Source organism: Panthera tigris, chromosome C1, assembly GCF_018350195.1.
Source record: "Panthera tigris isolate Pti1 chromosome C1, P.tigris_Pti1_mat1.1, whole genome shotgun sequence".
NCBI lineage: Eukaryota > Metazoa > Chordata > Mammalia > Carnivora > Felidae > Panthera > Panthera tigris.
The window spans coordinates 110,346,987-110,366,713 of NC_056667.1; the positions used below are offsets into that span (position 1 = coordinate 110,346,987).

At 45.0% G+C, this 19,727-nt stretch overlaps 1 protein-coding gene across 5 annotated transcripts in view; it reads right to left on the reverse strand.

The window, feature by feature from the left end:
* Positions 1–19,727, reverse strand: part of MYO7B (myosin VIIB) — a 103,001-nt gene that overhangs the window by 80,636 nt on the left and 2,638 nt on the right. For 3 of the 5 annotated variants that reach the window (XM_042994180.1, XM_042994179.1, XM_042994181.1), the window contains exon 3: positions 7,131–8,093. The exons of the other annotated variants lie outside the window; for them this stretch is intronic. The gene's annotated coding sequence lies outside the window, so the exon portion shown is untranslated. The remainder of the gene's footprint in view (positions 1–7,130; positions 8,094–19,727) is intronic. 5 annotated transcript variants of the gene reach the window in all.

Consider the following 19,727-nt stretch of genomic DNA (forward strand, 5'->3'; position numbering starts at 1 on the left):
AGGTCAGTGTGCTGCTGAGCCCACCAGGGTCAGTGTCCTGCACTGGCCCCAGGGTGTACTGAACCTAAGGAACCAGAATGGGGGTGACCATCACCTGAGAGGAGAAGGGTGAGCTGGTTACCAAAGCCCTCTTCAGAGCTGTAGGATGTCTAAAGCCACACCACTATCATGGGCTTCTGAGTATCACTGAAGTGGAGTATGGGAGAAGAGGTAAAGAAATGCTGAAAGGTGAGTGGGGAGGTGGAGTTGGGGAGAGAGTCAAAATGTTCCTGGGACTAGGAGGGGCTGTGTGCCATGTGGTATCTGGGGCACCGAACAGGAGACTGCGGTCTGAGAAGCAAAACACACACGGACTCTCTGGTCTATGGGAAGCTAGTCCAGAGGGGGGACGCTACCCTGGAGGGCTGGCAATGAAGGGATGCAGAAAGGGTGTCTGGATCTGGGTGAGGGATTGAGAGGCTTGGAAGTTACCCTGTGCAACCAGCCAACTCCTCCAGAGCCAAGGGTGTCTGATGTGGAATCTGTCACTCCAAACGGGAACAAAAATGGGCTGGCGTAGGTGAAAGAGGCCACCACTCAGTGGAAGGCAGCACAGTCCAGCAGGTGACAGGGACTCTGACTAGACCATCCCACTGCAGACACTCAAGACAACCAAATATTGGTAGTTTCAGATGGTTTGATCTAGTACGTGTGTTGATATTTGAGTATGAAATAAAAGTGAGCTATCTTTTATAGTATCATGCTATTTTTGTTTAAACAGATGGAAGATGCATATATATAAAGATGGAGATACATCCTTTTTAGAGGTAATTATATTGAACTGTTACCAGTGGTTTCTTCTGGAACTGAGGATTGGCATGGAGTAGAGAGGGAGGAAGGTGGGGGAAGAATTTTCCTTCACATTTTGCTCCTTTCTGTTATGTTTCTATATCCGTATATTTTTATTATTTATTTTGCTTTTATTCTTTGCGTTGCTGTCTATGGCATTGTTTGGCTTCCTGAAATCCTACTCCCTTTTTGATCAGCCACCAAGCTCGGTGACGGGGAGGGCCGGGACGGGCTGATAGCAGCACCATCGAGGCGAGAGCTCATAGTGGTGCTGCTTTGGCAGTGCACACTGGGTTACAGGGCCTGTCAACCCCGACTCTGAGTCTCTCCGTGTGCCCTGATGCAGCCAGGATGGCTCAGCCCCTCTCCAAAGCCCAGGGCCCAGAGGGACACACCCTCCATTGAAAGGGAGTCCCACCACACAGGATTGTCTGGCGTGTGGGGTGATATCAATGGGGTGGCGTTCCTGTGAATACCATGTGACTGGCAGTTCAGGAGGTATATGTCCCCAAGAGGTACCCCCGGCCCAGAGACATGATGCTCCTGGGTCCTCACCAGGGATCCCTTCTCTTTTGCCCAGATAAGGCCAGAGTTCAGGGTGTGAAGCTATAGGCCTCCGTCCCATCCTGCCCTAGTGAGCACAGGGCCTGGCCACCCCTACGGCCAAAAACCTTGCTGTGTGTGCTCACGTCAAGCTGAGGGACCTTGCTTTCTCAGAACCTGGCTCCTAGACCCTCCCGGGGCCTTACACTAGGTTTATTCCTCCTCCCTGCACACCTGACACACAAGCCTCTAGGGCTCCCTGCAGGTACAGGTCAAGTGCCCGCCTCTACGGCCTCATCTCTGGCCCACTCCTTCAGACCTGGCTTGAGTGTTTCCTTGCAGCCTCCCTGACTCTGTACTCAGCCATTGTAGCTAATGTCTACCTTCTCTGGCTCCAGAAGACCCTGGCCTGCGTTGAAACTCATGGTTTTCACTCGCCCAGAGAAGACCTTCTCAGAGCTTTGCTGTGGCAGAGTGCTGCCAGCCTGCCCAGAGAGACCTCGGAAGAGAGGGCCCTTGAGAAGCCCTCCTGAATTTACTATTTTTGCCAATGGTATTCCCTTGCTTGGTATCCCCTTCATGACATCCCATCAGGAAAGCCGGGCTTCTTCTCAGAGACTAGCTTGTTCTTAACAAGGGCATGTTTAAACTCGGCACTGCTTACATTTTCGTTTTTGCATTGCCCACCAGGACTCTCACAATGAACGTGGTGGCTATGTCTAGCAAATATACTGGAACTTCATTTACTAGCCTTCCTCTAAGAGAGCTGAATTGTGCTTTCCTACCTTAATTTTCCCTTCCTCTTGCTTTCTCCTTTATTTTATTTTTGATTTTGTTGCATTCTAGGTATCTCTGTAAGCTGCCTCAAGTGACTCTCTTTTGTTTACTTTTTGAATAAGGCAGGTGATCACTGAGGGATTTACAGACTAACATACACTGTTCCACTGTGCTGTGGTTCCTTTGCCTGCCCTCTACACTCTGTCCCTCCCCACAGAACAGAGTAGGGGCTCAGACTGTACTCACGCACGTTGCTAAGAGTTTTCCAACAGTAGTTCATTAATTCAATCTCCACAACAATGCTACATGGTAACTGACATGGTTCCATTTGACAGATGAAGACACTGGGGCTTCAGGTCCCACACTTAGTAGGTGGCTGAGTCAGGATTTGAACCCCTGCTCGTCTGGCTGTGAAGTCCTTGTTTATTTTACTTCACATCTCCCCTTGGTCTGATACGCTGCACTCTCTAGGACTGCACTGTCCAATATGGTAGCCACTAGCCACATGTGACTGTGTACGTTTAAATTCATTGTAGTTGAAATTAGAAATTCAATTGCTCAGTCATGCCAACCACACTTCAGGTGCTCAGTAGCCACATGTGGCTTGTGGCTACTGTGTTGGACAGCGCAGTTCTGTCATCATGGAAGGAGCATTTACTGCTTCCCTCCTCCCACACTTGGCTCCTGGTAGGAACTGGCTGTGCCCAGACCAGATCTTTGTGATGCCACTTCCTTGGCCTGGAACATCCCAGTTCTCCAGCACTGACATCAAGCCATCCTCTCTACACAGCCCATCTGTGTCCCTTCGCCTCCTTCTCTGTCACTCTTTCTCCTTCCCACCCTGGACTCAGCCCCAGCCATCTCCTCCTCTGACTTCTTGATGCCTGTGTGGTCTATGCCCCTGGTGGGGTCACTTTTCCTTCACACAGTCTCACCTCACCAGCCCAGCAGTGAAGGAACACAGTGCATGCTGTTTGATTGAGGAGGTAGGCAAGGGAGTCCCAAGTGGCATTGGATAGAAAACTAGACTTTGTTCCTAGCTTTGCTTGCTACCAGCTACTGCATTTTTTCAATGTATCTTCCCCAGTGCCTGTCCTCTGCCACGCCCTGGGTGGGGGCAGGGGACAGATCCCCGAGGAGATCCAGCCTGTGCACCTCCGGGTACTCATATTCAGTGGTTCAAGGCAAAGAATGTTATCCTCCTTTATCTCAACGCCCTCTTTTGCGAAAAACTTGCAATTCCTGCTCTTCCTCACTGCAGCATGTCATGTGGACTGAGTGACACCATGGAAGCAAGAGATGTGGTGCAAGATGTGAAAAGCGTGCTGTGACATAGATGCAACTGGGTAACTGGGAGTGTTCATCGTGCCGCGTCACTTCCCCACAGAGCTGTGCCTCGCCCCGTGCCTGAGTGAGAATACCCCAGGACCTAAGCCAGACACGGACACAGGTCCTCTGGGAAGAGGCACCTGAGGGCCAGTCAGCAGGGTGCCCGGCAGGTCCTGGGCAGTGGGGAAGGCTTCCTGCAGGAAGTGCTATTGAGCTGAGTGGTTCAAAACAGATTTCCTGGGGCCACATGCTGCAGGCCTAGAGAGCCAGCCCCGTGCAGAGTTTTGGTTTTCTTTGAACTAAAATCTGCAATGGAGTTTTGGGGTTTTATGGGTTAGAACAAAATTCAAGTCCAGAGTTACAGAGTGTGGACTCAGGGGGAGGCCTGGCTGTGGGGAACAAACATACCCAACTTAGAAGATTGAGGATGGGGCCCCACTCCTCTGGCTGCCAGACCCTCCTACTCTGCATCTCAGATTTTCTCATCTGTGAAATAGGGGTGGATGCCCAGCACGCCGGCAGCTCAAGTGAGAAAAAAACCCTCCCCCAGCCCCCTGGGGCCCCAACAACCCAACACTCCCACCCAGGAGGCTTTGGGGCCAGGCTGGCAGGGTCCTGCCTCTCCCCAGGGGCCCAAGCCTTTCAGAGGTGATTGACACAACTGCCTGCAATTGTCCAAGATGATACACAGGTGAGTCAGAGGAGCCTGGGCCCTGGAGTCCAGTCTCGACTCTGCGCCCCATTCCATGGTCCTCAGTCTCCTTGTCCATAAAATGGAGGCAATAACACCAGTGTGCTGTGAGGGCACAGTGCGATGGCACATGTGGCACAGCTGACGTCTGTCAGGTGCCAGATGATCGGTGCCCAGGCGGTCCCTTACACTCTATGGTTCCTCCTTGGTGAGTCCTCCTGCTATGAGAAGGCTGCCGGCTAGGGTAGCTGGCCTGGCTGCCTCCCGACCCCGCCATCCCCCCTGCCAGTGAGTCCACCTTCTTACAGAAGAGGGCCAGTTGGCTTCCCTCCTCCTCCTCCTGCTCCTCCTCCTCCTCCTCGGCCCCCAGGCCGGCCCTGCATCCTGATGGAACAAATCTCTGGGCTGGTGTTCCTGGTTTCTAGGCTCCTGAAAGGAATCTCTAGCTCTCTACTTCTCAGGCCTTTCCCACCTTGTTTCCAAGTGCACCCTGCCGGGCTTCGCCAAGTCGTGCCTCCCAGCCCACCTCCCACCCGCCCCCGCGACCCTCCTCCCGAGTGGTGACTCCCTCCTCCCATCCTCCCAGCTGGCAGGACACAGCCCCCCCAGTCCCCCACCCCCCCGCAACCCTCCTCCCGAGGGGTGACTCCCTCCTCCCATCTTCCCAGCTGGCAGAACATAGCCCTCCCAGCCCCCCCACCGGTGCAGCCGGCTGGCAGAGAAGCCCCCGTATTCCCCTACCTTCTCAGGACAGGGGTCTCGCTGACTCCCTTCCCCTCCACCCTGGGCACTCCGAAAGAGCAGGGAAACAAGGCAGTGCCAGGGCTCTGGGCGTGTCAGAAAGTAAGGGAGAGGAGGAAGACGCAGAAGGGACCCAAGAGGAAATGGCCCAGCAGTCCGGCCCCACGTAATTTATTACAGGACTTTGTCCTGGGCCCCATCCCCTCCCACATGGCAGCCCCAGCCAGCAGAGCCTCACAGCAGCCTGATCTTTAACCCTGGCCTCTTCAGCGAAGACTCCCCACAGGTCATCAGAGCCCGCACTCCATGCACCTGTTGCTGGCCACCAGCCAACCCCATGGTGACAATCAGCTGATCAATCAAGGGAGTTCAGCATATTCCTGGGCATCACAGGGACTCCAAAGACACCCATGCAGGACCTCTGCTCCCAAACATCCCGTGTCCTAATTGGGGCACACACACAGGAGAGGCTAGGAAGCCTATAACAGAGCTAAAGGCCATTAGCACAACTAGGTTTTCAGTGGGGTCCCCAGAAGCAGGGGCAGCTGGCTTGAGCTGGGGCTCGAGGGAAGGGGGGGTTCTGCAGTGAGGCTAATACAGACCTTTCAAGCGGTGTGCACTGGGAGAGGCCATGCTGTAGGGGGAGGCAATCCCTGAAAGTGTGAGTGTGGGGGCTTTGAAGGCAGGTGGAAGGGGAGTCCACAGGAGGGACTATTCAGCTGCAGCCCTTCCCTTGGGTGAAGAGAGACCTTGGGATGGTGCTCACAGTTGGTCCCACTAGAGCCAGCAGGCTCCTTCCCAGGCCCAGGGTTTGGGAGGCACTTGGGAACTGCAGGCCGAGGTGTGGGAAGCCCCTGTCACCTTTCAGATAGAGCTGAGCCCCGGCAGGTGGCAACCCTGACCTCGGCCTTTTTTGGAGACAGGAACCAAGTGTTGGTGGAGAGAGAAGGGTAAAGTAGACTGGTTGCAGAGATGGTCCCAGACGGAGGTCATCACTGCCCGAGGGCTTCCTGGGCTTCCCGCAGGGACCCCTTGCAGTCCCAGCTTTCCTCTGTTGAACGCTCCTGCTGCTGAAACAGCTTGAAGGAGTTTCTTTCTTACAACCAGGTAGCCCATGCCAGAGGTAGGGAACGAGCTGGGGGATGACTAACCAAGGGGCCATTTGGAGGAAGCATGTGCTCTGAGACTTTCAGCCGCCCCCCACCCACTCCCTGTGAGTCCTACCTTGGCACCAGCTAGCCTCTTGCCCCCTTAAAGTCTCAGCCAGTTTCTGGGCCAACACTTGGTTTGGGGGTGGGGTGGGGGCTCACATGGCACGTAGCCTCTCTGGGTTAGACACCATTTCACTCCTGCAGGATTGGTGAGCTGCAGCTCCCAGAAATGGTGAGTTCCTTGCTCTGGGACCCCCTGCACCAGGCTGGGTCCTCTATGGCCCTCTTCCTCTGCACTCATGAAAAAAAAAAAAAGCAGAACAGAATATTTGTGCGAAGAAAGCAATTTATATCTCTAGCCAGAGTCTGTGTTAAACAGAATTTGACAGAAACACCTTTTGGATACCTACGAACTTCTTTCCCACTTTGTTTTTCACATTTGACATTGATATCATAAGCATTTTCCTACACTGTACCAAACTTTAATCACCTGTCTTTAAGGACAGCATTCAAGTCCCTCCTATAAATGTCCCATCATTTGTGTAATCATCCTCCCTGGATGGACATCGGCAGGCACCCAATGCTTTGCTATTACCCACAACACTGCTATGAACGAATCTGTGCTCACAGCCCTGTTTGCATTATGGCGCTACAGGAAGGCTAAAGAAGGGAACTTATTGAAACAAGGGGCATGCACACCCAGCAAAACGGTGTGCATGTCACTGCAGGGACCTGGCCTGGCTGCTGTGTGAGCTGGCGGGGCTCACAGTTTCCACTGCTGAGGTACCCCAAGCCCAGGAAATCAGGAAGAGGGGCTGATGGCAGTCGGGGCAGGCTCTTCCTGTTTGTCACACCTGTGACCAGACTTGGCTCTTAGGCAGCCTGATGTGACTGCCACAATTCTCCCCAAGACACAGATATTTTGTGAATTTCTAAAAATACGTTTTTGAGCTGAGCCCAAATGCCTCCGTAGGACAACTTATGCGTCATTGTGTTTCTGTTCAATGATCAAGCCCGTTGTAATATTGCCATAGCAACCGAAACAGAGTATAAGGAGCATTTCACTGTACCTCTACCAGCACATCCTGGAGCGACCTGAAGTTGCTTGTTTCCTGGTGGCCCTGATCTTCCCCTCTAGCCTACAGCAGCCAAGTTACCCATTAACTCTATAAAATAACACAGTTGGCCGCATAGGTCTCTGTGGCTGAGTTGCTCTTTAGAATGTTTTAGAATTCTCAGTCTCAGGGAACTAGCACTTATGGAGTGCTTCCTAGGTGCTGGGCTCTATGCAGGTGCCATCACATAGCCTCATCACAACCCTACAAGTTAGGGTGCCTGTCCTCGTTTCATAGTCGGGAAGTTAAAACCAAAGAGGTTAAGAAACTTGTGTACATCACACAGCTAGAGGTGTCACGGGCAAGATTTGAATCGAGATCTACCTGACTCCAAGGCCAGTGCTCATTGTACATCAACCCTCAAACAAACCTGGACTCCCTCCTCCCCCAACCCCCAGGGATGGAGGAGACATATTCCTTTTAGAAATTTTCAGGAGGGGTGCTTCTCCAACTTGCTTGCCCTAGCCCAGGATCAGAAGAGACTTTCATTTCTGTGGTCTCTGAGGTTCAAGGGCAAGGAATATCTGGGAATGTGTGGGGCTTAAATGCCTCCCTGGAAACACAATTATGCACAGTACAGAAGTGTATACCACATGACTCACTTTATCTGTGCAGTTCAGGGTTTCTTAATCTTGGCACTATTGACATTCTTTGTTGGCAGGTTGGGAACAGCTGTCCTATGCACTGTGAGATGTTTAGCAGGAACCCTGGACTCTCTCCCCATTAGATGCATCCCCCCGCCCCGTGCTATCAAAATGTGTCCAAATATTGCCAGACGACTCCTGGGGGACAAAACCATTCCCAGCTGAGAACCAAAGTATAGCTCATAGGTCCAGGTGCAGTTGAGACTGAAAGAGGAGTACATCAAGGGCCAGAAGGGGATGTCCTCTTGGAAGGGGTGGCCCCGCACTTGGCCTCCTGGAATGGCAGAAAGATATGCTCAGAATAAGATACGGAGGCTGCAGAGAAGGGGCTATCGGACTGGTGCCTCCGGAGGACATGCCAAGGAAACGACTATTTTCTGGCAAGCCCAAGTATTTCATCCTCCCTGGATCAGAGACCATGAGATAGACATTGCTGGACTGGGCAGAACTTGGATCCAAAGTCCCCATGAACCAGGGGGGCATCTGCCAGCTCAGTCCAGAAGAAAATGACTCATCCCTGATCGTGCTTTATTATCACAACCCCTGTGAGGAATCCACCCAGAGGTTTGTCCAAGCAGCAGAAGGGGCAAAGCAGGGGCACAAAATAGAAGAGTCACTTTCTCCCTTCTGGAGAGCTGCAGGAAATCCAGGGGATAAATCTCAGTCTTGGGTCCTGGTACGTAAACCTGAGCCTCTGGTCACAAACCTCTGGGGACCTCTGCCCCATGCGCAGGGTGAATGGCATCCTGATGACTAATTTGATTGCCCTGGGGAGGTTAAGGTAATTGGAGGAGAAGGCAAAACTTGATTATGTGGCAACGCAATAAACCAAGGGACCTGGGTAATGATGTTGATGATGCAGATTGTGATGATAGTAATGATACCTTGTCCATCTCTTGGAAGAGGTTGAGGGGGAGTGGGGCATTGTGAAGAGTTTCATTTCTGAGAAGAGAAGCGTTAGGATAGAGTTCTTAACCCTGGCTGGAATACTGTGTGTGTATAAAGACTAATTTCTCTTCCCTCTGGTCCCATATCTGGGATACTCTTTCCAACCTCGCCCACAGGGGTGGCCACAGAATGAAGATAAGTAATGCGCTCCACTTCCAGGCCCTGTGACACCCTGTGCTCTCTCTCTTCCCTCTGCTGGTAACATGCAGAGCATCCAGCAGTGGATTCTGAGGCCCTAAGGAATGGTGAAGCCACAATATGGAAGAAGTCTGGGTTCCTGAATGACCGCTGGGAACAGAGTGCCACTGCCACCCCACTACTGACCCCACTGCCCATTTACAAGAGCAAGAAATACATTTTTTTTTGTGTCAAGCCACTGACATTTGTTATGTGTTGTTATGCTACCATAATTAAAACATGATCCCTCTCCCATCCAAATGTGCCTTTGTCCTTTAAACACCAGCTCAAATATTCTTCCAGGAAGTTGGCCCTGATTACTATAGTTCACTCTAGGCTCTAATGTCTACAGCACTTGTTACTCAGATCACGTGATTTACCTCTTAGCATGGATTTTTTTCAAAGTAGAGCTTCCTGATGGACTGTAAATTTCTCAAGACAAGAATCAAATGTTAGGGTTCTTTGTATCTTCACAGGGCCTAATAAAGATAATGGGGGTACCTGGGTGGCTCAGTCGGTTGAGTGTCTGACTTCAGCTCAGGTCATGATCTTGCAGTTCATGAGTTCAAGCCCCACATCGGGCTCACTGCTGTCAGCCTGTCAGCACGGAGACTGCTTTGGATCCTCTGTCCCCCTCTTTGGGCCCCTCCCTCGCTTGAGCTCCCCCCCAAATAAATATTTTTAAAAAAGATAATAACTATCACCTATATCATTTCCCAAGAAGTATTATTTACGTATAAACACATTTAATCCTCATAACAACTCTATGAGATAAATACTATGATTATCCTCAACTCGTAGATGAGAAAGTTGAAGCACAGACAGGTTAAGTAATTTGTCCAAGGTCACACAGCTAGAAAGTGACAGAACCAGGATTAGAACCCATAAACTTGAGTAATGAATGAGCTTCCAATAGTCATACCATCTTAACCATAATTGTTCTAGGAATGTTAGCTTGTACGTCCAGTTGAACCTGCTGGCTCTTCTGGGCAGGGGGCCATGGTGTCGATCCCTCTGTTCCAGTATCTGAAGCTGGCTAGACACTGAGGAGCTGTCACTCACACCTACTGACTGAGGGAACTGAAGACAAGTTGGAAACATATTGTGCAGGTAGGGTAGGGCAGGATTTGCTCTTGTTGCTGGCACGTGTGTACTACCCAGCACCCTGGGGGGAAAAATGTCAAACAGTCCATGAAAATTCACTGTGGCTTTAGATTGCTTTTGAAAAAATAACACTTTTTTTGCATAGTCCCTAAAACTAGAGATTATAACCAACCCCTAGTAACTTAAAATTTCTCTTGAATCTGATCTTGAAATAATTATCTTTCCAGCTTTACATTTGCTGTTAAACCAAGACCCAAGAATATCAACTGTCTTCAAATAGACTATTGGAGCCGAAAGGAAGGCCGGGATCTCGAGGTGGTCTGTTGTGCAACTCTCTTACTGACCCAGTCACTCAGTCACTTGCTTGGTGGGTGTTTACTAAGGCCCTGCTCTGCAGTAAATCATCCTGGGTTTTAGGATGTAGGGGGCTTCACACAGTCCCTATGCCTTAGTCCTTGCACCGGACAAATGGAAGGAACTTGCCAAGAAATCTTCTCTTTGTTTATTTGTTTCTTTTAAAATTTTTTTAATGTTTATTTATTTTTGACAGAGAGACAGAGCATGAGCAGGGGAGGGGCAGAGAGAGAGGGAGACACAGAATCGGAAGCAGGCTCTAGGCTCCGAGCTGTCACCACAGAGCCCAACTCGGGGCTTGAAGTCACAGACCGCGAGATCATGACCTGAGCCGAAGTCAGACGCTCAACCGACTGAGCCACCAAGGTGCCCCATGTTTGTTTGTTTCTAATCAAAGAATTCCACACATCTCCCCTATGGGCTGGACTTAGTGATTTGCTTCCAAATAATAAAGAATGGAAAACGAGAAATAGTAACTTAACATTAGAGAGACTTAGAAGATACCACCTTAGCTCCAAGTGTTATAGGCTGAAAGGTGTGCCCCCAGATTTCATGTGGAAGCTCTATCCTCCCAATACCTCACAATGTGCTGTATTTGGAAAGATGGCCTTTAAAAGAGGTAATTAAGGAGAAATGAGGTCATTAGGGTGGTCCTAATCCAAACTAACCAAAGTCCTTATAATAAAAGGTGAGGTCACAGAAATACACAAAAGAAAGACCATGTGAAGACAGAGGGAGAAGGTGACCATCTAGAAGCCAGGGAGAGAATTCTGCGGCCACATTGACCTTGGATCCAGAACTGTGAGGAAACAAATCCCTGTTGGTTAAGCTGCCCGGTGTGTGTTATTCATCACAGCAGCCCCAGCAGACTAATTTTTCCTCATCCACGAAGTGACCAAGTTTAGCATCACTTGCATTAAGTCGTCCCTAGGCTGTGATAAGAAGGGTGCTTTACTGTGTGGTATTCTTGCTCAAAGCCTCAACCCCAGTCTAATCATGAGAAAAACATCAGGGAAACCAAACTGAGGGACATCCTACCAAACACCTGACCAGGATGCCTCAGAACTGCCAAGATCATGAAAGACAAGGGACATTCAAGAAACTGTCACAGACCAGAGGAGACTAAGGAGACATGACAATTAAATGCAATGTGGTGTACTGGAAGGGGTCCTGGGACAGAAAAAGGACATGTGTAGAAACAGTTGAAATCTAAATACAATCTATGGTTTTGTTAATAGTATGTGCCAGCGTTGGTTTCTTGATTTTGACAAATGTGATGATAACCAGTAATGTCAGATGCTAATACCAAGGACTCTGGGCAAGGGATATATGAATCTATGCCACTTTGGCAAATTTTCTCTAGTTCTAAAATCATTCCAAAATTAAAAGTATTAAAAACCAAAGACTCCAGTTGAGACCCTATTTTCAATTCTTTGGGTTGTATGCCAAGAAGTGGAATTGTTGGGTCATACGGTAATCTTATATTTAACGTTTTGAGGAACAGCCAAACCTTTTCACAATGGCTGTACAATTTTACATTCCCATGAACAACTGTATGATTTCAATTTCTCTGCGTCCTCAACACTTGTTAGTTTCCATTATTTTGGTTATGGGTATTCTAGTTGGTGTGAAGTGGTATCCTATTGTGGCTTTGACTTGCATGTTTTATTTATTTTTTATTTTTAAAAAATTTTTAACGTTTTTTAATTTATTTTTGAGACAGGGAGAGACAGAGCATGAACAGGGGAGGGTCAGAGAGAGGGAGACACAGAATCTGAAACAGGCTCCAGGCTCTGAGCTGTCAGCACAGAGCCCGACGCGGGGCTCGAACCCACGGACCGCGAGATCATGACCTGAGCCAAAGTCCGCCGCTTAACCGACTGAGCCACCCAGGCGCCCCTGACTTGCATGTTTTAAAAATGACTAATGATGCTGAGCATCTTTCTGTGTGCTTTTTAGCCACTCATATATCTTCTTTGGAAAAATGTCTATTCAAGGCCTTTGTCTATATTTAAAATTGGGTGTTTTCCCTCTTCTTACTGAGTTGTAGAAGTTCTTCATGTATTCCAAATATTAAAAGTCCTTATCAGATTTGCAAAAGTGTTCTTCCATTCTGTGGGTTGCCTTTTCATTCCCCCGATAGTGATCCTTTGATGCACAGAAGGTTTTAGTTTAAAGGAAGTCCACTTTATGTATTTTTAATTTTGTTACCTTTGCTTTTGGTGTCATATTCAAGAAACCATTGCTAAATTCAAGGTCATGTAGATTTGCTTCTAAGTTTTTTTTTTTTTCTGAAAGTCTTATGGCTCTAGCTCTTATGTGTAGGTCTCTGATCCTTTTTAATTTTTGCATAAGGTGTAAGATAAAGGTCCAGCTTCATTTTTTTGTATGTGGATATCCAGTTTTCCCAACACTGTTTATTAAAGAGACTGTTCTTTTCTCATTGAATGGTCTTGGCGCCCTTGTCAAAAATCAGTTGACCATAGGGACACCTGGGTAGCTCAGTTGGTTAAGCATCCAACTTCTGCTCAGGTCATGATCTCACAAGTCGTGGGTTCAAGCCCCGTGTTGGGCTCTGTTCTGACAGTGTGAAGTTTGGAGCCTGCTTCAGATTCTGTGTCTCCCTTTTCTCTCTCTGCCCCTCCCCAGCTCATTCTCTCTCTCTCTCTCTCTCTCGCTCTCTCGCTCTCTCTCTCTCAAAAATAAATAAATATACAAAAATTTTTAAAAAATCAGTTGACCATAGATGTGAAGGTTATCTCTGGACTCTTTATTCTATTGGCCTATATGTCAATCTTTATGCCAATGCTATACTGTTTTGATAATGTAGCTTTGTAGTAAATTTTGAAATTAGGAAGTGTGAATCCTCCAATTTTGTTCTTATTCAAGATTATTTTGACTCTTCAGGAGTTCCTTGAAATTCCATATGAATTTTTGGATGGGTTTTTCCATTTCTGCAAAATAAAAATGCCGTTGAGATTTGATAGGGATTACATGGAGTGTGCATTTTGGGTAGTATCACCATCTTAACAATATTAAGTCTTCTGATCCACGAATATTAGATACCTTTTCATTTATTTATATCTTTTTTTATTGCTTTTGGCAATGTTTTATAGTTTTCAGTGCACAAGTCTTGCCCATCTTTGGTTAAATTTATTCCTAAGTACTTAATTCTTTTTGACACTATTGTAAATGGGTTGTTTTCTTAATTTTCTTTCTTTTCTTCTTTTTCATGACTAGTGTACATAAGTGAAACTAATGTTTGTGTTTTGTTTATGTCTTCTGCAACTTTGCTATCCATAGTAGCATTATTCACAGTAGCCAAAAGGTGGAAACTATTCAAGTGTCCACTAGCAGAAGAACGGATTTTTTTAAATTTTTTATTATATGAAATTTATTGTCAAATTAGTTTCCATAAGAATGGATTTTTTTAATGTGGTATAGACATACAGTCGAATATTATTTATCCATAAAAAAAAAAATGAAGTCCTGACACATGCGACAACACTGATGAGCCTTGAAAATATGCTAAGTGAAATAAGCCAGATACAAAAGGCAAAATACTGTATGATTCTACTTATATGGAACATATAGAATGACCAAATTCACTGAGAAAGAAAGGTTAGAAGTTACCAGGGCCTGTGGGGGAGGGAAAATGGGGAATTACTGCTTAATGGATACAGAGTGTCTGTTTGGAGTGATGAAAACATTTGGAAATACACAGGGGTGATGGTTACATAACTTTGTGAATGTAATTAATACCACTGAACTGTGCACTTAAAAATGGCTGAAAAGACAAGTTTTATGTTATATGTATTTTACCACAATTTTAAAGAATAGTAAAAAAAAAAAAAAAAAAAAAAAAAAGAAGGCTATGAAAGTCACTTGGTTCAACCATGGTTCCAAAGCTGAATTCCTTTATGACAACTGGCAGTCTCAGTGGGGTCTCAGAACCCCAAACCCAAACCCAAACCAAACCAAACTGAAACAAAACAAAAACAAAGAATTTTTTTGTAGCTTGAATAATTCTTCAGTCACACACGCATAATTATGTATTGAAGTGGGGTTTTGCTCAGGGAAGGGCACACATGTATGGTTTCTACACAAGGTGAGACCAGGTGAGTCCATGAAGACATCTTTGCTTGGATCATCGGGATTGAAAATGAAGCCCAATCATAGCAAATTGACCTGGGTAGCTGCCACACCATGGGCAAGTGAGGACTGGAACTTCTAGCTTTCAAATTATGGGCTGTAACCTATGAGTGGGCTGTATCATTTGATATGACATGACAAAATTAAATAGAATCAACTAGAAGTTATCACATGGACCAAAACTAAGCATTATGTGTTATAAAAAACTTGACAGCCTTTTCCCATCCTCTTTCCTGGCCCCTAACAGACAACTGGTACATTGTTTCTTATAGAATTTTCAAATTTTTAAAATATACTTAGAAGCGACAACAAACATATGTTATCCTCCCCTTGTCACAAAAGATGGGATTCACTGTTCTGCATTTTGCATTTTTTTCACTGAATCCAGTTTAGAAAATTTTTTATAGCAGTACATAAGGGAGTTTCCTCATTTTTTGTTATAGCTACATAATATTCCATTGTATAAGTATATCATAATTTTGTGATCGTTCCTTTTTGGATATTTAGGTTATCTCCAAAATTTTGCAAGTAGTGTTGCAATTTTTGTAAATATGTAACTTGTACATGGTTAAGTATATTTGTAGGATACATTTGCTGAGGCATATGCATTTGTAATTTTTATAAACATTTCCAAACTGCCTTCTGTAGAGGGCTGTACAAATATACTCCCACAGCACCTGATGAAAGGGCCTCTTTCTCTATGGTCTCATCAATAGAATGTTAATCAGATTTTTGTAATCTGAGAAGTAAAAAATAATATCTCAATATGCTTTATTTGCTTTTATCTTATTTTGCTTTTATCTTATTTTAGGGTGAATATCTTTTCATGTATCTTAGAGCCACTAATCTTCTGTGAATTGTCATTATTTACCCATTTGTCTATTATTAGCCTTCCTATTGATTTCTTCTATAATCTCTTAGGGAGATTAGCCCTTGGTCTCTAATATGAGTTGAAAAAAAAATTCTTTTCTTAATCATTTATATTTTGATTGGGCTAACGATGTGTTGTTTTTGCCATGTGCACATTTTAATTTTTATTAAATTTAATTTTATTAAATTTAAATTTATTAAATTAAACTTCTTTTAAGTTTTTATTTTAATATAGTTAAATGTTTCCATTTTTTTATGGCTTTTGGCTTTTCAATCTTTGTTGGAAAGTCATTTTCTGTTCATATTTACTAAGGAATTGTTAGGTTGGGTTTTTGTTTGCTGTTTTAGTTGTCCACATAAATAAAGTTATACCATTTATAGCATTTTATGAGTATTTTTTTACTTAATATAATGTGGATATCCACGTGAGAGCTAAAGATTCACTTCAATTATATTAGTGGCCATGTGGTAAGCCATGGTACCGGTGTTTAGTGATTCATTATCCGCTATTAATGAGCTTTCAAGTGAGTCTCTGTTTTCTTTTTTTTTTAATTTTTTAATTTTAATTTTAATTTTTTTATTTTTTCCAATGTATGAAGTTTATTGTCAAATTGGTTTCCATACAACACCCAGTGCTCATCCCAAGAGGTGCCCTCAATACCCATCACCCACCCTCCCCTCCCTCCCACCTCCCATCAACCCTCAGTTTGTTCTCAGTTTTTAAGAGTCTCTTATGCTTTGGCTCTCTCCCACTCTAACCTCTTTTTTTTTTTTTTTTTTTTCTGTTTCTGTTAAGTTTCTCAGGATCCACATAAGAGTGAAACCATATGGTATCTGTCTTTCTCTGTATGGCTTATTTCACTTAGCATACATAACACTCTCCAGTTCCATTCATGTTGCTACAAAGGGCCATATTTCATTCTTTCTCATTGCCACATAGTACTCCATTGTGTATATAAACCACAGTTTCTTTATCTATTCATCAGTTGATGGACATTTAGGCTCTTTCCATAATTTGGCTATTGTTGAGAGTGCTGCTATAAACATTGGGGTACAAGTGCCCCTATGCATCAGTACTCCTGTATCCCTTGGGTAAATTCCTAGCAGTGCTATTGCTGGGTCATAGGGTAGGTCTATTTTTAATTTTCTGAGGAACCTCCACACTGCTTTCCAGAGCGGCTGCACCAATTTGCATTCCCACCAACAGTGCAAGAGGGTTCCCGTTTCTCCACATCCTCTCCAGCATCTATAGTCTCCTGATTTGTTCATTTTGGCCACTCTGATGGGCGTGAGGTGATATCTGAGTGTGGTTTTGATTTGTATTTCCCTGATGAGGAGCGACGTTGAGCATCTTTTCATGTGCCTGTTGGCCATCTGGATGTCTTCTTTAGAGAAGTGTCTATTCATGTTTTCTGCCCATTTCTTCACTGGGTTATTTGTTTTTCGGGTGTGGAGTTTGGTGAGCTCTTTGTAGATTTTGGATACTAGCCCTTTGTCCGATATGTCATTTGCAAATATCTTTTCCCATTCCGTTGGTTGCCTTTTAGTTTTGTTGGTTGCTTCCTTTGCTGTGCAGAAGCTTTTTATCTTCATAAGGTCCCAGTAGTTCATTTTTGCTTTTAATTCCCTTGCCTTTGGGGATGTGTCAAGTAAGAAATTGCTACGGCTGAGGTCAGAGAGGTCTTTTCCTGCTTTTTCCTCTAGGGTTTTGATGGTTTCCTGTCTCACATTCAGGTCCTTTATCCATTTTGAGTTTATTTTTGTGAATGGTGTGAGAAAGTGGTCTAGTTTCAATCTTTGCATGTAGCTGTCCAGTTCTCCCAGCACCATTTGTTAAAGAGACTGTCTTTTTTCCATTGGATATTCTTTCCTGCTTTGTCAAAGATTAGTTGGCCATACGTTTGTGGGTCCAGTTCTGGGGTTTCTATTCTATTCCATTGGTCTATGTGTCTGTTTTTGGGCCAATACCATGCTGTCTTGATGATGACAGCTTTGTAGTAGAGGTTAAAGTCTGGGATTGTGATGCCTCCTGCTTTGGTCTTCTTCTTCAAAATGACTTTGGCTATTCGGGGCCTTTTGTGGTTCCATATGAATTTTAGGATTGCTTGTTCTAGTTTCGAGAAGAATGCTGGTGCAATTTTGATTGGGATTGCATTGAATGTGTAGATAGCTTTGGGTAGTATTGACATTTTGACAATATTTATTCTTCCAATCCATGAGCATGGAATGTTTTTCCATTTCTTTCTATCTTCTTCAATTTCCTTCATAAGCTTTCTATAGTTTTCAGCATACAGATCTTTTACATCTTTGGTTAGATTTATTCCTAGGTATGTTATGCTTCTTGGTGCAATTGTGAATGGGATCAGTTACTTTATTTGTCTTTCTGTTGCTTCATTATTAGTGTATAAGAATGCAACTGATTTCTGTACATTGGTTTTGTATCCTGCAACTTTGCTGAATTCATGTATCAGTTCTAGCAGATTTCTGGTGGAGTCTATCGGATTTCCATGTATAATATCATGTCATCTGCAAAAAGTGAAAGCTTGACTTCATCTTTGCCAATTTTGATGCCTTTGATTTCCTTTTGTTGTCTGATTGCTGATGCTAGAACTTCCAACACTATGTTAAACAACAGCGGTGAGAGTGGACACCCCTGTCGTGTTCCTGATCTCAGGGAAAAAGCTCTCAGTTTTTTCCCATTGAGGATGATGTTAGCTGTGGGTTTTTCATAAATGGCTTTTATGATCTTTAAGTATGTTCCTTCTATCCCGACTTTCTCGAGGGTTTTTATTAAGAAATGTTGCTGAATTTTGTCAAAGGCCTTTTCTGCATCGATTGACAGGATCATATGGTTCTTATCTTTTCTTTTATTAATGTGATGTATCACGTTGATTGATTTGCGAATGTTGAACCAGCCCTGCAGCCCAGGAATGAATCCCACTTGATCATGGTGAATCATTCTTTTTATATGCTGTTGAATTCGATTTGCTAGTGTCTTATTGAGAATTTTTGCATCCATATTCATCAGGGATATTGGCCTGTAGTTCTCTTTTTTTACTGGGTCTCTGTCTGGTTTAGGTATCAAAGTAATACTGGCTTCATAGAATGAGTCTGGAAGTTTTCCTTCCCTTTCTATTTTTTGGAATAGCTTGAGAAGGATAGGTATTATATCTGCTTTAAACGTCTGGTAGAACTCCCCTGGGAAGCCATCTGGTCCTGGACTCTTATTTGTTGGAAGATTTTTGATAACCAATTCAATTTCTTTGCTGGTTATGGGTCTGTTCAAGCTTTCTATTTCCTCCTGATTGAGTTTTGGAAGCGTGTGGGTGTTTAGGGATTTGTCCATTTCTTTCAGGTTGTCCAGTTTGTTGGCATATAATTTTTCATAGTATTCCATGATAATTGCTTGTATCTCTGAGGGATTGGTTGTAATAATTCCATTTTCATTCATGATTTTATCTATTTGGGTCATCTCCCTTTTCTTTTTGAGAAGCCTGGCTAGAGGTTTATCAATTTTGTTTATTTTTTCAAAAACACCCAACTCTTGGTTTCGTTGATCTGCTCTATAGTTTTTTTAGATTCTATATTGTTTATTTCTGCTCTGATCTTTATTATTTCTCTTCTGCTGGATTTAGGCTGTCTTTGCTGTTCTGCTTCTATTTCCTTTAGGTGTGCTGTTAGATTTTGTATTTGGGATTTTTCTTGTTTCTTGAGATGAGTCTCTGTTTTCAGTATTACAAAGGGGCGGGACAAACCTTAGGTGTGTCCTGGTGAGTTGCGAGGCTGGAATGTGAGAGAAGGACCACGGGGCCAGGTGTGGAGGCTTAGGATGTACTCGTGCCATTGGTCTTTGGACTAGTGGAGGCCCCCTAGTGGCTCAAGCACAAGGAGGATGGTCAGACATGGAGACCTGGCTTCTCTGACATAGAACAATAAAACTAAGGGGCCTTGAAATCTTCTGATTCAACACTCTCATCTGACACATGAGGAAACTGAGACTCAAAGGGGGCTCAGCAAGCACAATAAGCCCAGAGCTTGGCCCAGAACCCAGATCTCTGAGCCCCGGGTCGCAGCTCTGCCAGTGTCAAGCCACTTCATATATGGTGTGACCTCACTCCCGGAAACGTGTGGCAAGTTACAGTTGTCTCAAAAGGCTGACCGAATAAATCTTGCATGTACTTAGTGTCTCTAGGTTATCATCCAAGGAAAAGAGTGGACTGCTGCAAGCCCTTCCTCCCTTCATCTCTTCTCTGTCCTTAGTATCTTTTGTGGGAGAAACAGCCTCCCTTTTGGGTGCATCTCC